This window comes from Marmota flaviventris, chromosome 17, assembly GCF_047511675.1.
Source record: "Marmota flaviventris isolate mMarFla1 chromosome 17, mMarFla1.hap1, whole genome shotgun sequence".
Classification (NCBI taxonomy): Eukaryota; Metazoa; Chordata; class Mammalia; order Rodentia; family Sciuridae; genus Marmota; species Marmota flaviventris.
The window spans coordinates 6,465,234-6,490,787 of NC_092514.1; the positions used below are offsets into that span (position 1 = coordinate 6,465,234).

Below are 25,554 nucleotides of genomic sequence, written 5' to 3' on the forward strand. Positions count from 1 at the left end.
CAGTCCTCAAGTCTTGGACAGCTGTTCACTTGTGTGGATACTGTGTCATCTGGCTCATTCTGTGTTTTTTATTAACCCTGGGATAGGATACCAATGGCACCCTTTTCCTTCCAAAGAAGAGGGGAGAATCAGGGAATATGGAGCTAGGAAATGGTGGCAGTGAAGTTGGATCAAGGAACTTCCTGGCTGTATATTCTGAGTCCGGAAGTTACTCGAGAAGTGTGCTGTATTCTGCAGGAAAGGGACAGGGGAGGAGTTTGATTTTGGGGTTGTTGTCACTGGAAATAAAGTAAGGATGGCATGATTAGAAATGGAAGTGGAGAATGGTGTGTTGGGGGACAGAGCAGCCAGAAAGGCTTGGAGAGCGGTGCTGGTACCAGGGGAGCTGAGTCCAGGGTGCATGTGACCTTGAGGTGCTTCAGGCATTTAAGTTTCATTGTTAGTTTCTCAAATTGGCATGCCTGGTATTTGGGGCCTGGGAACTCTTGGTCCAGGGAGCAGCACCCCCCAGGTGTGACAATCCAAAATGCCTCAGACCTTGCCAAGTTCCTGGGGCGGGAGAGGGGTGAGGAACCTGCCTGCAGACCCAGTGCAGGGAAGTCTCTGGAAGCTTTTGAAGCAAGTTCAGATTTCTGTGGCTCTGGGTCCCACGTGGGGAATGCACTGTTGTGGGGCGAGAGTCCAGGCTGGATACCTGGGGTGTCCTTGGTCCATAATGTGATGGTGGTGCCAAGATTGGATCTATTTCCAAGGTGTTCCCATTGTGGCCCAAATCATTAAAATCATTAAGCAAACTATGTGTGTGAGCCTACAGTCCCAGCTCCTCAGGGGTGGGAGGATCCCTTGAGCCCAGGGATCAGGGACAGCCTGGGCAACACAGCAAGAACCCTGTCTTAAAAACCAAATCCAGCAAACAGCCAAATCACCAAAAAAAAAAAAAAAAATCCCTGGACATTCAAATAAAAGCATAAACACTTTAAAAAGAAACCATCAAGCATTTATGAAGGCCTCCCAGATGTGAGGCTCCTGGTTGACATATTCTAATGTATTTTTGTTTTACAGATGAATGAAATTGAAGTATGTCCAGAATGTTATCTAGCTGCTTGCCAAAAATGAGATAACTGGTTTTTCGAGCCTTGTGTAAGTTGGAGTTACTTTCCTTATTTCATTTTCTGAACTCTGTCTTTGATGGCTCAGCCTTCTCCAGGGGGCTTAGGAGACGAAACTTTGGATGAAGTTTTAATATGTGTTTTTACTGATAAAATAACCTAGATAGAATAAGCCTCCTAGGCTGTTCGTGTGCGAGAACTAGTTAATCCGGGAGAATTGCAGAACCCAGAGTCGAAGGGAATTCAGAAGGAATATGGGATGCAGGCAGGGGGAGGTGTGGAATGTGGGATGTGGGGGGACAGGACATGCATGATGTGGGTCACAGGGTGCATGAATAATGCTGAGAGTTTTGTGAATGTTGATGAGTGTGTCATCCACAAATCTTCTTGGGCCTGTTTTAAGAATGTTAGAAATCTCTCATGGATTAATGTTATAGACTCTCCAGTCCATGGTGGTATTTTTTTCTTTCTTTCCTTTTTTTTTTTTAATTAGCAAAGACCAAAGTTCAGCTTTTTATTGAAAATGTTAAGAGCTGTCAAAAAAACCAAAGCCTATGCTTGAACCTTGGATACTTGGTTTCCATTTTCTTCTCTGGGTCAGAGGGATGGAGGGGAGGGACCTCCTGCTGACACAGCACCTGCTGCTACAGCGCACCCGCCAGCCCTGATGTTGCAAATGCAGCTCTCCAGCGTGGACATTGGCCAGGACCTTTGCAGACAAACCAGGCCAAAAAGATTCAACATTTACACCACCTGCCTCAACAAGGGTATTGATCTTATCCTCTGTGATAGTCACCTTGTCCTCATGAAGGATGAGGGCAGAGTAGATGCCATCTCGGGGAAAGAGGCCATGGCAGGCTGCAAGGTGAAGTGAGATCTTCACCGCAAGTGGCCTTAGTTTCCTTGGAAGAACCGAGTACCTTGGTGGCATCTGAGGAGAAAACAAATCATGGTTCTTGCAGGATCTAAAGACACCTTGGTTTCTCACTGTGGATCTGAATTTCCAAAGTGGTGTTTATTTTTTCCCTCTGTGATGCTGGAGGTGAAAGCCAGGGCCTTGTGCATGTCAGATGGTATTTTGCAGAGAGAAGTGGTGTGAGGTGGATAGAGGGGGTGGGGATGGAGGGCTGGAGGGGCATGACCAGGCAAGTGAAGGGAGAATCAAAATGTGCCTATGTCCCTTCGGGCCTTTGGAGATAAACACCTGATAGCTGGGGCTCAGTGGTAGAGCACTTGCCTAGCACCTGTGAGGCCCTGGGTTCTATCCCCAGTACCACATGAAAAAAAAAACTAAATAAACAAAATAAAGGTATTATATCCATCTACAAATAAAAATATTTAAAAAATGAAAAGAATAAACACAGCCTCTGCTGCCCTCTGTGCTGCCACAGGGCACATCAGCCCACACTTTGGGGGGGGGGGGAGCAGGCATCAGGGCTCTGTGTGGTGCAGGAAGGGGAGTGCCTTGCTCAGAGCCATCCAGGTGACAGCAGAGCCAGGACTCCAGCCTGGTTTTGTTGTCCTCGGATTCTGTCCCCTCCCCATTGGAGCCCTCCCCAGTTCTGTGCAGGCACCATGGCCCCCCTCTCTAGGGAACCCCACCGGGGCCTCTGTGGCCGCCTTCTCCCCGCTGTCTCACCCTCCCCAGCCGGGAAGTGTGTCTCACTGCCAAATGTGTGCCAACTCTGGGTTCTGTTTTGCTTCTAGAGCAATCCACATCCATTGGTCTGGGCAAAACTGAAGGGGTTTCCATTTTGGCCTGCAAAAGCCCTGAGGGATAAGGACAGGCAGGTCGATGCCCATTTCTTTGGATAACACAACATGTGGGCGTTAAAAACAGGCTTTGAACATGTAGCTTCACCGAACCTTTGACACTGTCATTGGATAAGAAAAGAGGTGGGGGGTATCACTATTATTTTTATTATTATTACCATTTTTAAAAGCTGATTTTTCCTCTTGTTGTTCACTGGTATGGCTGTGATTTGTTTACCGTCGTGAAACCAACCCTTGATCTTGTAGTAGAAAAGGTTTTCCTGTGCTGTGTTAAGCCTGATAATGTGTGGGCTTCAGTTTTTTTCCAGGTACATTAGAAAATAATCTTACTTTAGTGGATTTGTTGATCTAACTGGCATCGGAATGAATTCCCGGGCTATTTTAAGTGCTGCCATCCTTTTCAATTTTTTTTTTTTTTTCCCATCGTAAATTAAATCTGTGCAAATTGCTTTTCAAAATAATGCTTTCAGGGATCAGATGTATTTTCCCAGATTGCTGGTAAATGAATCTCTTATCATCCTGCTGGGTAGTTCCCTCCTGTTCCCTTTTCTCTGGAAATTACCAGGGGCTGCTGTTTTGACAGGTGTGAGCCTCCCCTCCCAGCATCTCTCCCTCCCCATTTCCACCACACACCAGGAAGTGCCTTTCAGCTAATAGCAGTTCCCTTCAGGGCAGAGCCCCTGCACTCAGAACAACAGGTAGACAGGGATGGGCAGGTTTATATTGCAGTCCTCTCCTGGCAAGTTCCCTTAGGGTTAAATGAGGCACATGCCAGACTGCCCCTGCCCCTGCAGTTTGGAGAGTGCATAGGGGAGTCTGTTTAAATACACGCAGCACATATTATACCCCACATGGGATACACAGAAAATGCAGTTTGAATTTTGAAATTTTGCTTGAGGTCTTGCAGATCAAAGAACAGTGTGAATTCCAAAGTAACTCACTTTCTTATTATGAATCCCAACAGTGCTTTGTCAGGAGACCAGATGGAAATTCCTTGATAGGGTACTGGGTTTGATAGGAGGTATCATATTTGGATTTTAATGGCTCTTGTTGGAAATCTGCTGGAAATTCTTTTATTAAATTTTCATTCAAAGAAGTATACATTTGGAGCCTGCTCAGCCTGGGTGCTGGGTGCTGGGGACACGGGAGTGAACAGGCAGGCAGACATCATCGCTGGGAAGATGGGTCACACCCAGGAGTCTGTTGGGCTAGCCATCTCCATCAGGAGGTGGTGGTGGGCCTGGTGCAAAGGTTTGGGTAGAGTGGGCAGCAAGAGCAGAGGTTCAGGCAGGGAAGGGTGGACCTGGTGTGTGATTAGAACAGGGAGCAGGGAGGAGAGGATGGTGGGAGACCGGGTCCCAGGGTTGGGCAGGACTTGTTCTTATTTGAAGAGCTGGAGGAATCCATGGCAGCCTGTTGATCCCACATCCTGATCAGAGCGTGGGAAAGTGAGCGGTCTTGGTGATTTAGGATTCCTATTCTGTAGGCTGGCACAGTGTGGGGACCTGCACTGGAATGTAGGTGACAGGGATAGCAGTGCTTGCCCCACATAGCAAGTGCACCAGGAGCTGAGTCAATCATCCAGCTCCCTCTTCTGGGACCATCCTGCAGAGACCTCTTGGTCCTTCCCTTGCCAGTCATCCGCTGAGAGTGGCTTAGGTTGCTAGAAGGAAGAGTGTGGGCTTTGCTCCCCAGTGGGCAGAGGCTGTCCCCAGAGCTTGCAGGTTCAGTCTTTGGTTCTAGGTGGGAGCCATCGGGGAGCCAAGCCCTTTGTGTTAGGTGGTGAAACTTCCCTGCCCCTCTGAGCGTCTCTAGTGCCCTCTACCCCTGTAGAGTGACTGTGTTGCCCTGTTGGTTTTAACTTGGGTGAGGGGGGCCCAAGCAGGGGGTTTGGTAAAGACCGTCCACAGTGCTGCAGTGACAGAAAAACCCTAAAATGTCCAGCTGTTCTCCGAGTGTCAGAAATGACCAGCATCCTGTGTCCTGACAGCCACCTTTCTGCTCATGCCTGCTAGGGAGGTTCTCCCCAGGGGAGTCCCTCTTTCCAGGAAGAGTTGCTGCCTCCCTAGAGGCAGGCACAGGGGGGCAGGCTCACGGACAGCTGCTCTGATGGGACCAGGCAGCACGAGTCCAGGCTCATTGGCACAAAGGCCAATGCACTGTCCCCTGCTTCGGGAGCTCAGAGGTGCACCAGAGACCAATGCACTGTCCCTTTCTCAGAGAGTTAAGAGGTGCACCAGAGGCCAACATACTGTCCTTTGCTCGGGGAGCTCATGTTGGGGTGGAGGAGCCAAAACATAAGCCTGAACACGTCCAAGTGAAGTAGGTCAGGGGAGGGAGAACTCAGCGCACAGCTCCTGTCAGCTTAGTGAGTGCTGGCATGGGACTGGGGGCCTCCTGCCCGACTCCAGGCATGTTCCTCGAGTCCCATGTGTGCCTTTTGTCTTTTAGAAGAATTTTCTTGTGTGTGTGTGTGTGTGTGTGTGTTTTAATTTTTATGATAGACCTCCACATGCACAGCCAAGTTAAAAACTTAGGAACTGGGTTGGTAGTGGTGATGCTGGCCTGTCATACCAGCTACTTGGCTAAAGCTGGAGGCTGTCTTGAACCTAAGAGTTCAAGGTCAGCCTGGGTAACATATCAGGATCTGTTTTTAAAAAAAAGACTAGATGACAACAACAACAACAATGAACAAAGAACTATTTTATTAAATACTTTCAGATTTTTTTTCTTTTTTTGGGGAGTTACTAGGGATTAAATTTAGGGGCACTTGATACTGAGCCACATCCCTAGTCCTATTTCGTATTTTATTAGAGACAGGGTCTCACTGAGTTGCTTAGCACCTCTCTAAATTGCTGAGGCTGGTTTTGAACTTGTGATCCTCCTGCCTCAGCCTCCCCAGCCCAGCTGGCGTTAAAGGTGTGCACCTGGCTCAGAATTTCTTTTTAAGCTAACATTAATTGAGTACTGCCTGTGCACTAGGCATTATTTTAAGTTATTTTTGTGGGGGTTATATTTTTGTTTTTGTAAGTTGCTTTTATCTGTTCTACTGATAAGAACATGGGGCCCAGCTAGGTCAATGCTTTGCCCAGGTGACTCAGCTAGCATGTAACCAGACTGGCTAGAACCATGAGAGTTTAACTCTAGCCCTTGGGCTCTGTAGGGTGCTGCTCTGTAGGGACCTCTCATGACACGTCCTCTCCCAGAGACTTTATATAGTAAAGCAGATCTAATTTCTCTTTAAATATTTTCTAGGCTTGTTTTGAAGGAAAGAAGCAGTTTCCCAAGGCCCCTTTGAAGACACCTAGGAACTTGGGAGGAGACAGTTATGTACTCGAAGCAAGCAAAAGTCTGGGCAGAAACAGGGTCACAAGATGTGGCTGCAGGCTCAGGAGTCCCTGGTAGTGCCTGGCCCTTGGCTCAGGTCTACTGTGTCTGCTCCACTGGAGAGGCCTTGGGGACTTCACCTCCTATCAGATCCGCCCTGTCCAGCCCGAGCACAACTGGAGAGAGGCCATGGTCTCCTCCTAGCCCTCCCCGATCCTGAGGGAGGTAAGTCTTCAGGCCTCAGCAGGAAGGTGGCTGGTCATTTCTGACACTCAGAGACAGATGGACATTTTAGGGTTTTTCACTTTTGGTTTCTGTCACAAGTCGCTATTGTCAGAAGCCAAGAGTGGCAATAAGGCACCTGTGTGCTCCATCCCACCCCCACTGATGGCTTTACTTCCTCTTAAAGAACAGGACTTCAGGGTGGACTGTGGACGAGTGGGAGAGGTAATGCTAGAAGCCCACAGTTTTGCTTCTTTTCAAAGCATGAGAAGGCGGGGACTCTTGGTCCAGGTCCTGCTCCTGCTGCTCTGCACTGCAGGGAGTAGGTGTCCAGCAGATAGTAGGTGTCCAATTCTCCCTGGGAGCAGGTGCAGGCATCTGTTCCCAGCACCCACTTGGCTTCTCCTTGGTTTATACCTGGATTGAGCTCCTGTGTGTGAAACCCAGAGGGATGCCCTAGAAGACCTTATTCCCACCACTTAGCAGTTATAACCTCTTGAGCTGGGTCATCAAAAGTGCTGCAGGCTGTGTTCTGAGGTCCCCGTGTGCCATCACCCACAGTGTCTATTCAGGTGTGCCAACCCCCTCCTGCAGCCACGCGGCTCGCTGGTTCTGTGAAGCAGCCACAGTTTTTTTTCTTTTTTCCCCCTTGCTATCAGGGGTCTGTGCAGAGTGTGCTGGGCCGTGGGGCATGGATGCTGGGAAGATGGGACTGGAGGTTGCAGACCTGAAGGCTTGGAGGGCTGCTTTGCAGTGATTTTCCCTTGTGAATTATCTGAAATTCACAAACATGAACCTCCTTCTAGGAATATGGGTTTCTGAAGTCCTAGTCCCTTTTAGAATAGCAATAAGAAAGCTGTTTGAGTCCATGTACAGTTGAGGGAGACCTGGGGAATACCCTTTTTGGTGGTACATTGGAGGAATGCAGTAACTTTTATTTTTAATTCTCTACCAGGTAAAAACCACAGGGGATTTAGTGTGTGTGTGTGTGTGTGTGTGTGTGTGTGTGTTTAATGGATTAAAATGTCTAAGACTGTCGAGCCTTTTACTATCTTTGCTGAGTTATGCTGTTCTGTGTTCTGTCCTTGTGGCAGAACATGCCTGTTAATTGGATCATTAATTAAACATTGAAACCAAGTCATTTATTTAAAAAGAGAATAAGCACTTAAGAATCTTGGCAAACATGCTAGGCTAATTTGGTTTGTATTCAGGAAAGAAAAAAGAAAAAAAGCCTTGCAAATCACTAAATTTGACTTGAACTTTCTTTCTCTTTTGCCTTCCCAGGGCCTGGGTTCCAATAAATAATTGCTACCTCATGTCTAAAGAAATTCCCTTTTCTGTGAAAAAGACTAAAGGCATCTTCAACAGCGCCATGCAGGAGATGGAGGTCTACGTGGAGAACATCCTCAGGAAGTTCGGGGTCTTTAATTACTCTCCCTTCAGGACGACCTACATGCCCAAAAGCCAGTACCAGGTGCTGCTGGATCCCGCCAACCCCGGTGAGGGCAGGCCAAGACGGACAAGCAGGAGAAGGTCAAGCTCAATTTCTACACAACGGCCTCGCCCAAGATCCTCATGAGCAAGCCCCTGCTGGGCGCCGGCTCGGGCTGCCTCATCTCTTTGTTGGACATGCCATGCTCGCCCATGAGCACCAACTCTTCGGTGCACACGGGCTCCGACGTGGAGCAGGATGCCCACAAGAAGGCCACCTCCAGCCACTTCAGCGCCAGCGAGGAGTCCGTGGACTTCCTGGACAAGAGCACCGGTCAGTCCCGGGCGGGGGACGGGCGGGACAGGGGACCCAAGGCTACTTGGGCGAGGGAAAGGGCTCCCGTTGGGGGAGGGGCTGGCAGCGAAGTAAGGGCCTTGAACGCAGAACTGAGGCCCAGACCAGAGGCGGGGCTGGACAGGCTCCTGGCATTCGGTTTTCCCCTCTGTAACGTGAGGATCTTAACGGTGTGCCTGGGAGGTTCTTGTAAGTAAGAGGAATTGGAGTGCACTTAGGACAGTGCCCCAGACACCCACGCTGCACAAGTGCTGGCTGCTACTTCTCCTGATGCTGCTGTCCACGTGGATCAGGGAACTGATGCCAGCAGGGATGGCCAATGGGTGAGAGGGAGAAAAGTAATGGTGACTTGAAAAAATTCTTTCTTCCCCAAAAGAATTTGGTCATGTGTTGAATATTCTATGAACGTCATTGCCTTCATGAGGAAGTGGTTTTGCTACTTTTCTTGAATTGTGGTATTCTCATTTTTTGTTACTCTGCCTTTGAGATATGGGCACAGAGAACCTTCTGTACCCAGCATGATGGTTCCTGGTTAGCCAGCTGTTGAGAATGGTGGAGATGTGGACACCTAGGGCATGTGCCTCATCTCAGGGACTTCACCCGTTGCCACCATGCAACTATGTGGCCTTGGGGCTTTCAGATCTTGATATTCTTCCAGAGAAATGGAAAATGTGGATTTTTAAGTAAAATCTCCACTTATTAAATGTCAGGCTGAGATGTCTTGGGGTGTTTTCTGGGGTAGTACATGTGCAGTTGGAGCAGCAGCTTTAGACTTGGAGCTGAAGTGCTCACCTTCAGTCGATGCCCCGCCTTCCCACTTGCACCATAAAATGATTTTCACTTCATATTTTTTATCGTAATAAGCAATGGGAGACTAGAGCCTAGCAATAGAACTTAGTAGCATATGACGACTGTGGAAACATTAAAGATAAGAGAGTCCTGAAGGATCAGCCATCCACTCTTCAGGAGACTGCTAATGACCCTAAAGGTAAAATAATGATGGGGACTTGGTGGCTGTGCACTCAGAGGTGCACCGATTCTGCTTCGCTCTCCCTGGATGGCCACAGGGAGGCAGAGCATTGGTGCTGGGTGGCTGTAGGGTCTTTGTTATAACAGACTGCAGCTCTGCCATGTACCCTGGGGTCCCCCATACTCGCAGTGCAGCTGTAGGGTCTTGTCCCTGGAGCCACATAGCTTGTGTGTACAGTGTCAGAAGGTCTTTCCTTTTGTCCCCTTGTTTCTGACCAGAGTCCTTAAAATAATACTTTAATTTCATGCATGGTTCTGTTGAAGCGAAATTCACAGAACATGCATGGTCTGGATCCCCTGGACCCACGGACTGTTACTTTTCATAGAGAGCTTGAGAAGGTGGGATTTCAGTTCTGGTGGCTATGCTGTGAGTCCCCATCACTTTCTGTGGAGCTTTGTTCCATTGTTGAGTGTTGGATCTGCAACTCAGCTTTGGCCTATGCAAAGTGAAATGTGTAAGCTCCTGTTTTTAAATGGCTTCTTGTTTTTGTTTTTTTTTTCCCCTTAATGCCATGAAGTTCACGGATGTTAATACATAAGTTGCTACAGTAAAATAAAAAATGTTGATGTGTAAACTGCCACTAGTTCTCCTGGGCCACATGTCAAGAAAATACAGTTTGTACTATTAGAACACATCTAATGTGTTTAATTTAGCCTCTCTCTTCCTTCTGGAGTGGCAAAGGAGAGGGATAAATGGCCTTAGACTTTGTGACAGAATTCCTCATCATTTGGGGTTTTAGGTGAGAGCAGTAGATTCCCTTTAAACTACAGAGATTCTTTCCTAAATTATAACTCTCTTGCTCAATATGTGCTTGGGACTTGGCTAATCCTGAACCCAATGTGTAGGAAACAGGGATGACACTTAGAATGTTGTTGTTGTTGTTTTGGTGGCACTGGGATCGAATGCAGGGCCTTACCCATGCCAGGCAGGAGTTGCACCCCAGAGCAATCCTTGATTTTGCAATCCTCCTGCCTCAGCCTCCAGGGTAGCTGGGATTATAGGCATGCTCCACCCCACCCAGCCAGAGTCATTTTAATCTTACAAATTGCCCCTGTTTCTATAAGAGGTCAAATAGTAATTATTTTAGGTCTTAAAGTGTATTTTGAAGCTGTAGACATGAGGTGGGCGAGTTCTAATAAAACTTTGTTGGTGGACACTGGAATTTGAATTTCGTGTGACTTGCATGCTTTATATGAACTTTTAATTCCTTCTTCCCTCCCAGCCACCTAAAAATGTCAAATCCTCATAGTTTGCAGGCTACATGGAACAGGTGGCATGTCAGATTCTGTGGCGCAACTTTGACAACCACTTCTACAGACTGAGAGAGTTAGGGGCAACTCTCATGGGTGCCATTGAGGGCCCTGCAGAGCGCAGGGGAGGCACAGAGCCTGCTTCCTCCCATGGCAGCCTGCTGCCCTCTGCTCTCCCAGTGACAGGAGCATTTTTTTTAACAGGGAACAGGAGCTATTAATGGCCCCCATGCTACACAATGGAGACAAAGTTGTGGCTTATCCAAAATCCTGCTTTAAAGAGAAGACCTGTCATGTCATAGGATAGGAAAACCATGTAAATAGTTTATGACAGTGACAAAATACGCAAGTCACAGCACAAAGCCACAAATTGGAATAAGTTATTCTATAAAATTTCTAAGAGACTTTGGAAATCTCCCTTTTGTTTGGAGGATTAGAGGCACAGACATGGGCCCTCCTTCTCCGGGCTAGATTTGCTCTCTGAGAAGCTCTTTGGTCAGTGGGAAGCCGTTAGCTCACAGGTTCCTGGAATCCCTCAGGCTTGATGGCCAAAGTGGTCCTCATTCTCAGTGGTTTTTCTGGTTTCTCATTTCTATAGGCCTCCTGGCCAGAATTGATGCCTTCACCAATATTGGCTTTCAGGATCCCCGTGCAAGACATTAAAATGTATTAGGGGAGCACCCTGGGGCCTGCTTTCGACCCTCTAGGGGCTAATGGTCCTTCAGTGTCATAGCTCCACTGTGGGATACCAGTCAGGGAGCAGGGAACGTGGTTCTATATTTTCCATCTCATGGTGTCATCAATACTTCTTTGTTGGAAGATAATTGTTAATTACAGGAACTAAAGTCACTAATGATTCCACCTCCCATAGTCAGCCCTCCAATGTTATTTTAGGGCCTTTTGGGGGTAGGTTTATAGGTCACACTATTAAACTGAAAACTTGAAATAGTCCCCCAAGGACCAGGCTGCTATGGAGATGCATAGGTCAGATGTGGTGGAGACTGTGGTGAGGAAAGCAGCAAGACACAGCTGTCCTGACCTGTCACACACGTCTGCCTGTGTGCACATTTGGGCAATAGTGCCACACATGCTCATTCTTCTGATAACAGGATGCATTTCTAATGTCTGTGTTTTTTGTTTTGTTTTGTTTGTTTGTTTCATCGTAAAGGAGATGCTTATAGCTCACTAATGGATCTTGATTGACCTGTAGCTCTCAAAATGTGGAGCAAGCTACTGGGGCCTTGTCTTGCAGCTGGTTCTGGCTAAGGGAGCTAAGCAGGCTTCATATTGCCAGATTGGTGATATTTCAAGAGCATCTGCAAATGGTTTTTCAATTGCAAACTACCCCAATTTTTACCCACTGTTTCAAATTTTATAAAAAATCTCTCTATCCTGAATCAAATGTATTTGTGAACTGCTTTAGTTAGTGGATCCCCTGGTTTCCATGTCTGGTGTAAACAGTGTAGGATTTTTGTTGTTGTTGTTTTAATCTGGAGCCTCACTTTCTTTCATTATTGAGATGGGATCTTGCTGTGTTAACCAGGCTGGCCTTGGACTTCTGAATACAAGGGATCTTCCTACCTCAGCTTCCCAAGTAGCCGTGACACAGGTGCATGCTACTACACCTGACATTTTACCCCTCCAGATGTGTTTCTTTTTTTTTAACGTTTTTATTTATTTTTTTAAAGAAGGAAATTTTTTAGAGAGAAAGATAGAGAGAGAGAATTTCAATATTTATTTTTTTAGTTTTCAGCAGACACAACATCTTTGTTTGTATGTGGTGCTGAGGATCGAACCCGGGCCGCACGCATGCCAGGCGAGTGTGCTACCCCTTGAACCACATCCCCAGCCCCCAGGTGTGTTTCTCTGTTAGTAAATAACCCTTAAAAACAGCACTTGCCCAACACCTCTTAGGCCACCCTAGACCATCAGGTGTCAGTCTGACGCTCAGCTCACCTGTCCCGAGGCACCTGAGCATGTGCAAGGTGCAGCCCTTTGAACATATAAGTTGTTTTCAAGTTTTGTGAATTCTGCACATTTAGCATGAATCATTAAGACCTCCACCCACTCCCACCCGCCCCAGTGCCGGCTGTGTGGGAGAGAATGAGGGGCACATTTTTCTAATTTAATATTAAGACTCCTATGTTTCATGGAGTCAGAATAGCACTTAGCTCAGGCCAGGGTTTTGTAAATGGAGATAATAGATGATGTGTTTTAGCCCACACTCATGAATTGTACATCAAAGTGTAAAATCTGATTAAATTATTTGTGACTTCAAAGGCAATTAGTTCTTCCTTTGGGCAAGATTTATGGCTTTATAAAAGGATTGGCGTCTGTTTCAAAGTTTAATTGAAATGAACATTTCATTTTTCAATTTTGTGAAAGCAAAAGGACATTTGGAAATGTTAGAATGATTTAAAGCAGTGTTTCTCAACCCCAGCTCTCTTGACATTTGGGCTGGACAAGTCTGTTGTGAGGTCTCTCCTGTGCACTGCAGAATGTCCAGCAGTTTCCTTGGCCTCTTCCCTGGAGATGCCAGGAGCAGCTATGTCACAGGATTGCAACAGGCAAAAATGCCTCTGCACATTTATTGCCAAATGTCCCCGGGGGCAAAATTACCCCTCCAGTCCCTCTTAAGAACCTTGGATTTAATATATGTCATATGTCAGTCTTTTGGACTTTAGCATTGGTAATATGATTGTTTGAAATTCTTCAATATTTTAATTTTAACGTTTAATTTTGTGTCTTTTTCCTGAGTACACAATATTCCGCATACTTTGGAAGAGACCCAAGTGCTTCCTTCAACTTCCTTCAACTTGACATCTTCCTGTGTCATCATGCAATATGCTGTGTCCTTCCCTCCCCTCCCTTCCCCTCTCCTCCTCTTCCCTTTCCTGGAACCCAGGGCCTTGTGTGCCCGACAAGTGCCCTCCCACGTGGCTGCATCCCTGGCCCTATATTTTTGTGTCACTGATCACCCAGCCTTATTTGTAGTAGGGCACCATATGAAGATGGACTCCACTGATGTTTCTATATGAAAACATCGTATTTGGTTGTCTTTATTGTGTCTTTGTTGCTTGTCATGACCACCGTAAGGAGAGGAGAAGCGGAGTCCTTGTTCTTTGGTGAACGTCATAGGTGCTCAGGACATGTTGGGCTGTGACCTGGGGGTCTGGTAGCCTGGAGGAACTGCTATCTGACATTCTCACAGCCACAGGGAGCCATAAACCAATGTCACCTTAGATGGGCCAGCAAGGGAGAGCTCTGAGGAGGTGACGTTGGGGGACCAGCAGCCAGTGTGTAGGCAGGTGTGAAGGCTGTAGGTGGGATCTGGCTGCCCCTCCCAGGTGTGGCTGGAGCCCCCTGGGGTCAAGGACTGGACGTAATTGATTAATATTTTTGGTGCCACTGTGTCGCTTGCGCGGCTTCCTGAGGTCGGGTGTGGAATTCTGCACTCCAGCTATCGTGGGTGCTCGCAGAGCTCTGAGCCGGGGCTGGCAGGGGAGGCTCAGTGGTAGAGCACAAAGTTCTGGATCCCATCCTGGCACCAAGAAAGAAAGGTCAAGTTCTGGAGCATTTTGGGTTTTCAGATCAGGGGCTTGTGTTGGACGTGTATTTCGTAATGCTTGTGCCCCTGTGCCTGACACAGAAGGGGAGCCAGACACTCCCGGCCTCCAGCACCCTGTGCAGCGTGTGTGGAGACAGGACAGCAGGAGTGGAGGTCATGGAGAGGCGGGGTGAAGTGGGGTGCACAGACCCTGGTGAAGAGTCAGGTCGTTGGAGGCCCGAGGGCGCTCAAGGAATTGCATTGGTGGAGGGTGTTAGACCTTGAACTAACAGGGGATGGTCATGGCATTAACTGCTAGGAGGAGGACAGGTCAGGTACAGGACATTACACAGGCTGGGGAGTTGGGACAGGGTGCATTTGGAGGTGGCATGGGAGGTCTCTTTTTTAAGGAGATAGAGTTCTGCCCAAATGGGATCTGTGGGTTGCTAGATGACCCTAAAGCTGTGTTCCTTCCCAAGTCTGTGAAGCTTTGCAGTCCTAGACCCCCGGGGGATGAGTGGGCCCTCTCCTGTCCAGACCCATCTCTGCTGGAAACCAGTGGAGACTACCTCATTCTTGCCACAGCCATGTGGTATGACCATTTCTTCAATCCTAATATTTAAAGGTTATCAACAAAGGAAGCATCCATAGAATTAAAAGCTTCCAATTATTATTTTTAATACACATGCATGTATATAACAGTTAAAAAAATTGACTTCATCCTGTGTGTTGCTAAAACCCACAGCAGGATCTCAGGTAGGACTGTCCTGCTAGAGCCCCTGTTGGCTGCACTCACCTGCTCTTCACTTGAACTTGACCCCATAAGCAGGGGATTCTCTATATTGGGTTCTGTGTGCTCAGTGGCTCTGCTGTCCCTCAGGATTAGGTCTCCTTGTCAGTTCCCAAGCAGTTCCTTACTTGCTAGTTTATAGGAATTAGAGAAGCTCTGGTCCTCCATCTGCACAGGGAATTCGTTATTTGGATCTTTTTAGCTACCACAAATCTCATCTGCAAGGAGGTACGACATACACGAATAAATTATTTAAAAGTCCATAGTAAAGATTTTATTGGTCATATTTCCTTAAAATGCCTTGTGTTCATCTTGTTGCTTTGTGTCCCATGGTAATGAAGGTGACAGTGGCAGCAACGCCCCCAGATGAAGGACTTCTCTGTGCCATGGCTGGGCCAGTCTGCCAGTCCGCCAGTCCTCGCAGTAGAATGGACATAATTGAATATTTTTAAAACCTAATTCTCAAGATGATTTCCCCCGTTAATTGAGCGCTTGGTTAAGCACGAGTGGATGGGCCCATCTAGCCCTCACCCCTGCCCCCGCTTCTCAGGAGAAGAGGATTTCCATGTGTCATTGTGGGCCAAGTAGTTCTTGGCTGTGGGGTGTCACAGGACATTCAGCCGTGTCCTGTGTCTCTCCCTACTAATTACCAGCAGCAGCCCTGCTCCCCTTGTGCTGGCCACCAAAATTGCCCATGCACATTGCCAGTCCTGTCCTGGGGGGGGGGGTGATGGGGGGTCAGGGGTGCATTTGCTTCTGGCTGAGAGTCACAGGTTCAGTGATGAAACTGAAGCCTTTGAGGTCAGTGAGGACATAGAAAACAAGTGCCCAACAGCAAGCAAGGGTCAAGCACTTGGTAGGTTCCAGGTGAGGCTCGGATGATGGACAGTTGCTGGATTCACTCCCCACAGTGGCCACAGGAGGTGTAGCTTTCCTCCTCCCCTCGGATCAAGCTCTGAGCATCCCCCTCTGCTGCTGCCATGTTGGGGGCTGCGGGGCTGCCTGCCCAAGGCCACCCAGCAGGCTAGCAGCTGGGCTGGGATTTGAACTGCAGTGTCTGCCTCCTGACCCTTGCTTACTCCAGGCCCCCCACAGTCTTTCCCACCAAATTATATGAAGATAAAGTTGACAGGTGCTGGGCCGAGGTTGGCTGATGGACACCAAGCCTTGGAGCTGGTGTGCAGAGTGAGCCTGTGGGGTCCCTTTTCTGCACATCTGTGTTGAGAAAGCGAGGGGGCGGAGGCCCGCCCCTGCCCCAGTGGACGAGCGCTTTTGAAGTCCCTGGGGAGTCTCATTCCTGCTCCCTTTGCCATCTGTAGCTGTCTGTCAAGACCAGGTCACCTCAGAGTTGAGGTTTCTTGCCTGTCTGAGGAGAACTGGCCATTTGTCATGGGTCATGGCTTTAGACCCAGCTGGTTTAGAGGAGCCCAGCAGGCCCCATGGTACAGTCCCAATGCAGTTGAGTGGCCAGGGCCAGCGGGCAGGGTCTGGGGGGCTCTGGTTGGCTCTTTGTTTTATTAAAAGAAGCACTTTGGTTTCTGTCTTCCTTCTCTCTCCCCCAGCAAAGGGAGGCGCAGGGGCAGCAGGTGGGAGGTAGGTAGTTTGAGGTTCAAAGCCGCAGGCTGCAGGACCACCTTCATCTCCCTGTTGAAGTTCCAAACACAGAAGGAGAGGATAATCACCAAAGGCTCCCTCCCTCTGTCTGGTCCTGAGTGGGGTTATCTGCAGCCTGGGAACCTCTGGACCAGTCGCTGCAGATATCCCTGGGCCTGGCTGCTGCCCTGGCCTGGCTGCTCCCCAGCAGGTGTGGGGCTGTGTGAACAGCCCCTGTCCCCATGCCCGTGGAGGCCATGCCATTTTCCAGCCTGGCTCCTGATCTCCACATCTGGACCTCGTGGGGGCTGCTGCAGTTCACTGATGTTTATTTTGAGATTTACACCCGTGGATGGGCCAAACCAATTTTGTGGGCAGCATAGCCGATTTGTCTTAGAGCTTTGTGTTTAATAGAGGGCTGGGAGGCCGCCTTCCTGGTGGCTTTAAGGGTTTAGCGTCGGGTGACACTGGAAATCAGCCACCAGCCAGCCCCGCCCTCTCCTTCCACATGCCTGTGTCCCAGCCAGAATGGTACATGCGCCCATCTATCCCCCCACCCCACCTGTGCCTGTGAGCACTCCTGTCGGTGTGTAAGTCTGACTTCTAACAGTGCCATACCTTTTCAGCCTCACCAGCCTCCATGAAGACCTGACAGGCAGGGAGTCTGTCCGGCAGCCCGAAGCCTTTCTCCCCGCAAGCGTCTGTGCACATCATGATGAAAATGGACAAGACATCCACCACCGGAAGCCTCCTGAACCTTAACCTGGGTCAGTTGGCAATTCTGGCAGAGTCTTTCTGTGACAACTGTGACTTGGCAATTGTAATGTCCTTTTCTATGTGTAGTTCTTGAACCTTTGAACTCTTTTCTCTGTGCAGATAATTAAAAAGGTGCAGTGGGTGAAGGTGAGGTGAATCATTCCCCCAGCCCTCCTTAACTTTGTTTTGTTTTTAGCATGGCCTCATCGAGTTACTGAGGCTGGCCTTGAACTTGCAGTCCTGGGGCCTCAGCCTCCTGAGTCACTGGAATAACAGACATGCGACACCACACCCATTTGCAGCTGTTCTTGTCTTGAAGGGCCTTAGGGCAGTGTTCAGAAGCTTGTTTCTCCTTAAGCCTATAAACCAGATCACTGATATGTGAATACATACATGTAGTGGAAAGAAGTTCCATGAACCAACTTTCCTGTGCCCAGTGTACTCTGATACACTGTTCCCTTTAATTTTCTGATATCGATTTTCATCCCTTGAATTAGTATTTTTTAATCAATTGGGTTTAGGTGGTTATTTAGAAAATACTGTTTTAGGAGAAAAAAAACCTGTTAGGCCAAAGTTTTACAAACATGCATGAGTAATGCCAAACAGCCAAGTACGGAGTCGTTTTGAGCCATTCTGTCATGACTCTTGCTTTTGTTGAGCACTTAGTATTGGGTAGTATTGTAGGCCTGGGAGAGAGGTTAGCCAGTCAGCTAGGGACCCGGCTCTTTCAAAGCTTCAGGTCCAGAGAGTGTACTCAAAGTAGGTGGGCAAGAGGGTTCACGCCTCCGTAAACACCTAGGAGGAAGAATCAGCCATGCCAACAGGAGGAAGAACATTCTAGGGGAAAGAAGAGGTCCTAGAGGTGGTGGGTGAGGACCCACTTGCTGTGCTGTAGGAGTGGCCAGGAGGCCTAGGTGGCTGCATCCTGTGGGCAGGTGCAGGAGGTGAGTAAATTGAGGGCTTGCAGACCCTGAGGTGGAGGGACCTGTGCCCACCTGAGGTGTCAGAAGGACAACTCTCTGTTGATCAGTCATTTTTCTGGTCAGTTGTGTCTCCACCCCACATGTGACCATGTCTGGGACATTTGCTTGTCCCCAGTGCCGCTGAGTCTCCTGTGGTGCCCAGGACCCTCATGGTATGGAACTCCTGGACCATGTGGTAACTGGGCCGACTCCCTGGCCAGCGGCAGAGCTATGGGCCAAGAGCTCCCCTTGGAATCAGTTTAAGATGCTTGTCAGACCCCAGGTGGGGAGGGCAGAGGGCACTTGGTGGCAGGTGCTCTGAGGCCAGCTCTGCAGGAGGTGAGTGCCGGCCATCTAGATGGACAGGCAGGTCTGGGGGTGTGCAGTGCCTCTGGAGCTGGGAGACACTAGGTCTGGACAGCACCCTGGGTGCCCAGCAGAGCCCAGCAGCCCAGCAGCCCAGCTGAAGCCCAGCTGTCTGTCCTTGGATCCTGGGTCTCCTGCGTGCTGGGTTGCCTGTTCCCGCAGCCCAGGTGGAACAGGGCACTCAGGGTGGAGCTTGGGGGTTCGGATTCAGAGTGACTAGAACAAAAGGGAACCCACTTGCTGCCTTGGGAACATTGACTGTTTCCTACCATTCCCAGAATGGTGGCCTCCTTTCCCACAGCCTCCCTCCTCCCTCCTGCACACCCGAGCAGCCAGGCTGTGTGGAGGCCTGCTCCCTGCCTTCCTCTCTGCCAGTCACGTGTGGCCAGAATAGCTCCTTCCGTAAATGGGGTGACCGGCAGGCATCCTGGTGACACTGTAGGTCTCTCAGTGTGGCTTGACTCACGTATGTGGAAGTGCAGGACCCTTACTGGGGCGTCTGTCTCTGGTGGGTGGGGAGTGGCCATGGGCAGTGGTGCTGGCTGCGGCTCCTGCCGCCTCTCTGGAAGCCCACAGCCCCCGACACACTGGGCAGTTTTGCCTCCTTCCCAGCAGGGATGAAGGCATGTGAGCTGGGTGTTGCCGTGGGTAGGATCTCAGGTCCCTCATGGGCAAGGATCCACTGGGTCCTGAAGTCTAGCAAGCTGAGTCCCACTGCCTGGGGCTGAGCGTGAGCTTCGTGGGCTTAGTCATGTCTGTCCCTGTGACAGCCTTCGCCAGATAGGAGTGATACAGAGTGCCAGAGACAGACAGACAGTAACAGTCACAAAACAGAATTCCATTAAAAAACCCCACAACAAAAACAAACAGACAAATGGATAGACAGACAGAACACTGGAAAAGGCAAAATCATAGTGATGGAAGCAGCCCGGGGTTGGGGTGGAACACTTGATCTTCCTGCCTGAGCCTCATGAGTTACTGGAATTACAGGTGTGTACCACCATGCCTGGCTGGTGGTTAATTTTTTCTTTCTTTCTTTCAATTGCCGATGGACCCATTATCTTTATTTTATTTTATGTTTTAAATTTTTTCTATGTGGTGCTGAGGCTTGAACCCAGGGCCTCATATGTGCTGGGCAAGTGCTCTGCTCCTGCGCTTCAGTCGCAGCCCCTGGTAGCTTATTCTTAACAAGAACGGACATAGTAGCCATTGATCGAGGCGAGAACACTTATTTTGTAAAAGAGGGTGCTTTCCTTTGGTTGTGTTCTTCCTGTGAATGTGCAACAGGTGAGTCTTCCTAGAGTAAACTTGAAGGGCCGCGTCTATCACAGGCATGCATGTGCACACACGTGCAACACAGGTCGAGGGCTCAGGTGAGGGCTGTCTCTTGATGAGCCCCATGAGGCGATGCAGCTACCACGGTGAAGGCCGTGCTGGATTTCTTTACTCACAGAAGTGGTCTTACACCAGGGTCTCAACACCAGCTGCTCCTAAGAGTCACCTGGGGGGTTTCTCCAGGTCTCCCAGACTGTAAGTCAGGGTTTCTGAGGGCCTGATGGATGCCGTATGTCAGCACATGTATATTTTTTATTTTGGGGTTGGTTTCTTCGTATTTGTTTTTAACCCCGTTAACATTAAAGCGCCCGAGGCAGAGCACGGGGTGTTTTGCACTCCACGTGAGCCTCAGTTGGCCACAGGGTTGGCGCGCTGTGCTGCTGTTTCACTATCAATGCTCTTTGTAAGCTGCAGATCCAGGCAGGTGCAGGTGAGTTTCTAGTTCTTCCTCAAGGAAATTTGAATGAAAGTTCTTCCCTCCCAGGCTTCCTCCCTCCCTTGAGGGCCTCTCTGAACAGCCTTCCGACGGGCCTGTGAACACACAGTGCACACACACGCGGGAACACATGCACACCTGGACTTTTGAGGGTGCTTTTCTGGAATCATAGTGGTAGCATCTTTGCTAGCTTTGAGCACTTACTTCCAGAATCTTGCACGTTTTGAGGAAAGAGCCCTTCCCAGTTAACCTGGGTGGGAAGGAAGGTCATTGGGGCAGTTTGTTGCTTCTGTTGGGTGGGGGTTTTGGGGACCTCACTCCTTTTGGTCACTAAAGGAACTGGTTTCTCCAAGTGCAGTGCTGGAGCATGCCCTCACTGGTTGAAGGTGAAGGGCTTTGGCTCATGCCAAAACAGAAGGAGAAAAGCAAGTGAAAGTTTTGCAAGCTCTGGGGTGATCTCCTGGGGCTTCTTTAACAGGCCAGTGAATAGGTTGCCTTGGGTGCGGGGTCAGCAGGGAGTGAAGGGAAGTCCAGGAGATGAGCCCACAGTGGCTAAGAGCAGGTTCAGAGGTGGCTTCTCCTCTCTGGTGGGTGATCAGATTTCACCTGCTTTCTGACCTGTGTTCTGGGGTTGGCTGGGTTGGGTTGGAGGGGATGCCACAGAATAATGTCAAGGGAAAGACAGGCTCCCCTCCCCCGTGATCTTACCTTGCTTTGGTATGGGAGAGCAAGTTCATCAACATGGGCTAATTGGCCCATTTGGTTATACAAGAGCCCTTGGTGGAGTGACACAGGGGACTTGGGTTAGGGGATGTCATCGCAGAGGGCTTTGCTTGGGAGTCATGATGAAGAACTTTGGTTCTTACCTGAGAGACCTGTTGGTCACAGGTTAGTGTCCAGGAGGAATCTACTTACCTGGCCTCTGCGGAGGCTGTCAGGTGAAGGGAGGCACAGCCGGGAAGACCTCCTCTCCCCTGTTTTCCTTTTCTAGTTTGATCCCCAGATTGGGTAGACCAGGAATGACCAAGGAAGCCTCAGTGGATGGTAGGCAGCCAGGGTCCCCAGCCCCAGGTGTCTCCAGGGGCCCCGAGCCTCATTTGGGTGGAAGCCCCACTCACTGGTCTTGGGGAGTTTGGAGCAGGTGTTGAATGCTGGGTGTTCTCTCCCTGCTGATTCTGAGACTGAGCTCCTCTGGCTTTGGAGGGTCTCGGGTCTTACAGACTCTCTGCCTGGCACCCTCCAGCTTACACCTGAAAGCCGCCAGTGGGAATCCACCTGCTGCGGGAGCTCACTGGCCGTCACCCCAGCCTCCCATGTTGCTGGGGAGAGCTCAGTGGTGAGTACCACTTGGGCCCCGCGCCTGGGCTTAGGAGGGTGTGGTGGTGTCTTCCAGATGGTAGCAATGCCGAGATGGACCTGAAGGATCTGAGTGAGTCCATGCAGCATCAGTCCACCCCGGCGCCCCTCATCTCCCCCAAGCAGCAGATCCACAGCAGGTTCCAACTGAATCTCGACAAGACCATAGAGAGCTGCAAAGCACAGTTAGGTATGGCTTATGGTGACTTGCTGTTCCTGATAATGTTTCTAATTGTTTGTAATGATGACATCCACCTGGACCGGTGAGGGTCCAGTCCTGGCTGCTCTTAGCAGCTGTTCTGACCTTGAACCACCTGTGGAACTAAAATGTATTTCCACTCATGGCAAAGTGTCCTGGACCTGCTAGTTAATTATTTAGTTGATCCTTGGTGAAGACAGCCTTGAGGACTCACGGTGCTGAGTGCTCCTCTGCCCCTGCCTCACCAGTGTCTCACATCTGTCCTGAATGGGTCTATAGGAACCTGTCCCCGCAGGTGGGCCAGTCACTTAATCCCTCTTGGGTCCTCCCACACAGCTTTGTAAAGCCCCCCATTCCTGTTTACTGAATGCCTGTGGTACATCCTGCCCTGTGCTCAGCACAGTGCATCCATCATTCTGGGAGATTGCTACTATTCTCAGTCTCATTTTTCAGATGAAGAATCTGAGGATCAGAGAGGTGCATCATTTGTTCAAGGTCACACAGCCAGTGACACCAGGAGCAGGATTTAAATTGTCACCATTTTGATTCTGGTACCTAGTACTTACTACACGTTTGGTCCAACTTGTCTTTCTTGGGTCCAGCCATTAGCTACACTAGCACAAACATGAGATCTAAAAACCATACCATGCCTGGGTGTTCTGTGTTTCTCCTGTGATTTTGACCGGGCCCTGGTGGAGGCAGGAGTGTTTCCTACAGATCTGCCAACCTCCCAGGTCCTGAGCTCCTCATGGCTCTTGTCCTCTTGTGGGTCTCTCTTGGTGTGTCCAGGTCAAGACAGACGATTCAAGAGGCCGTTGCTCCTGAGGGAAGAAGTCCAAAGAGTCGATTGGGTTTTCTTTCTGATTTTAATTTTTGGGCATAGTATTGTTTACCTGTGGCCTGGCCACACTCGGGCATTGCCGGAAGCACAGCGGGGCTGAGCAGAACTGCTCCTGGGAGGGGCTTCTCCCCTGTTTGGAGCACCTGCTGTTTTGTGCCCCCTCCCCCCTCCTTTTTTTTGGCGGGGCTGGGGATTGAATCCCGGCTTTGTGCATGCGAGGCGAGCACTGTACCCACTGAGCCACATCCCCAGTCCCTGTTCTTCCCTTTCGGGGGACATGGGCACATGCAAGTCCATCTTGGCCCCTGTGAGTGGAAGAACAGTGAACAGTCCACTCTGTCCTGGGGCCTGCTGGTTACTCTGTCACCTGAAGAACCCCCGCCCCTCTCCCATGGCTGCTTGGCCACAGGCCTGTGTCTGAAAGTAGGCAAGTCCTCTGTTCTTTGCTGACTCTGCCCGCCACCTTGGTGAGTTGGGCACCATATCCTAAGTTAGAAAAAGCAAAACACAGACATAAATGGGTGCCGCCTGCCAGCACAGCATTCCCTAATGAAGGTGCCTGTGGCTGGGTGGGATCGAGGGCCTTGGCCTACTTCTGGAGGCCTGGACAAAGGGTGTGAAGGGCACAGAGGCTTTGGAAGCACACGGGAGGAGGCTGGTGATGAGTCTGAGCCTGAGATCCACCTTCTGCTTTTGTCTCCTGGTTGTCTCCGTGTCCTAGGACAGGTGATTCTCTGAGCCTCTATTTTTTTTAATATTTTTTTTAGCTGCAGATGGACACAGTACATTTTATTTTATTTATTTATTTTTATGTGGTGCTGAAGATTGAACCCAGGGCCTTACATTGGTGAGGCGAGCGCTCTAGCACTGAGCTGTGACCCCAGCCCTGAGCCTCTATTTTTTAACCTGTAGGTTGGCTGGTTTGAGTGGCTTGTCCCTTTGTTCCTCTACCCTCTCCCTCTCTTACCAGCGATGCGGATTTAGCTTGCTCCTGTTTAATCATATGTAGGGAGGTCCCAGGTCACCTCTGAAGGCTAAGGCCCGAAGCCCCTGCAGACAGGGCTCCTGCTGGTCACTTGTATCCAGCCGCTGCTTCCATTTACTCCCATCCCTTGCACCAGTGTGATGTGATTTGAGTGTGTTTTTCTCACTCCAGCCTTTGGCATGGGAACCATCTGCACTTCCTAGTCCTGATTTTGGTTCGATGACTGCACAACAGGCTGGGTTTTCTCTTTTGAATTTAGGCATCAATAAAATCTCGGAGGACGTGTACACGGCCATGGAGCACAGCGACTGGGAGCATTCCAAGATGTCGGAGAGTAGTGACAGTAAGTACCTCAGTGACAACGAGAGCAGAAGTCCAAGAATGAGCCAGAAGACGCGGAGGACAAGGATGGCAGCACGCTGGACAAAGAGCCACCCGCTGCCAAAAAAAAGCCCAAGCCCGCCAACCCCATGGAGGTCCCTGAGGAGCTGAAAAGCCGTCTCCAGTCAGTTAGAAGGAAGAGCCCACGGCCGCGAAGGCCAACCCGGAGCCCGAGAGGGACCCTGCCGAGAGAGCAAAGCCATCCCTGCATCCCGCCAAGGACAAACTGAAGGGCAAAAATGAGATGGATTTTCGATGGTGCACTTGGGCCTGGACTCGGATTCAGAGAGTGAAGTTGTCATAGACTTGGGAGACGACCATCCTGGGCAGGAGGGCCGGAAAAATAAGAAGGAACCCAAAGAGCCACTTCCCAAGCAGGACGGTAAGTCCTTGTGTCCATCTGCAGGTTCTCACTGGAACGCCCCTGGCCCTTGGATTGGCAGAAGCCATGGGGCCCCCAGCTCTATTCAGCCAGGAAACCTTCGATGGCCTTACGTTCCCAGGCTGAGGACAGAACAGGACCAGGGCTTAGGTGTAGGCCCCCTGACCTTGGCCTGCTCAGTGCCCACCATGATTGATTGGGAGCCCAGACAAGGAAGCACTTAGAAAATGGTAGTTGATTTTAGTCCTCTTTAGCCTAAGCTACTGCTTTTCCAACAGGCTCACTCATGTCCCTGAAGTGTTTCTTGACATGTCGACCTCTGACCAGGCTCAGGTGCCTATGAGCATTCAGTCAAAGGTCCTCCTTAGTCCAGCTTCCTGTCTGTCCATAATGCTACTCAGGCATTACCAGGTACATTTTCTTACAAGAATGTGAAACTGTTTGGTAATTGGTACCTGAGTGCCTGAGAACCTTTTGAGGACCTAGAAACCGAAGGGGCAGTGTCTGGTGACATGCCACCTGATTTGATGTCCGTCCTGTTCATTTAGCTGACTCGAGCCAAGTGCTGCTCATCTGGGCACTAGGGACACTTTGCCCTAGAGAGTTCTCTGTCTTGTGCGCTGGAGGGTCTCTAGGAGCATCCTGGCCTCTACCACTAGGTGACAGCAGGACCTTCCTGGTGTTGGCTGTTAGGTGTCCCTAGAGGGCATGACACTTCATAGAGCACCCTTTCTCTGCAGGAAAACCCACTAGAGGGAGCTTGGGAATGAGTCGGAGGGTGTTCTTGCCCTGACAAAGCCATCAGCATATTTTCCAGCTGGCTTGGCAAATGGGTGGTGGGTGGAGCCCAGCATGCCCACGGAAGGTACTGAAGAATTAATTAAGGGTCCCTGGAGAAATTTTGCCTGAGGACAGATTAGAGATCATAACCATAAAGCCTTATGTACTTTGTGGGTAACTTAAAGCATAGCCAGGTTTAGTTTTTGACTATGCCTTACTTCTGACAGCTGCTAGCTTCTTATCCAAACCATTGAGTAAGATGTGAGTCTGTGTCGTTTGAATTTCCCCAGTCTGGTGGCTTAAAGCAAGGGCTCATTCTGCAATCTGTGTATGGGGTGAAGGCGGGAG

The 25,554-nt window shown here is 49.7% G+C and overlaps 1 pseudogene; it reads left to right on the forward strand.

The window, feature by feature from the left end:
• Positions 1-25,554, forward strand: part of LOC114080942 (MYND-type zinc finger-containing chromatin reader ZMYND8-like) — a 69,318-nt pseudogene that overhangs the window by 37,982 nt on the left and 5,782 nt on the right.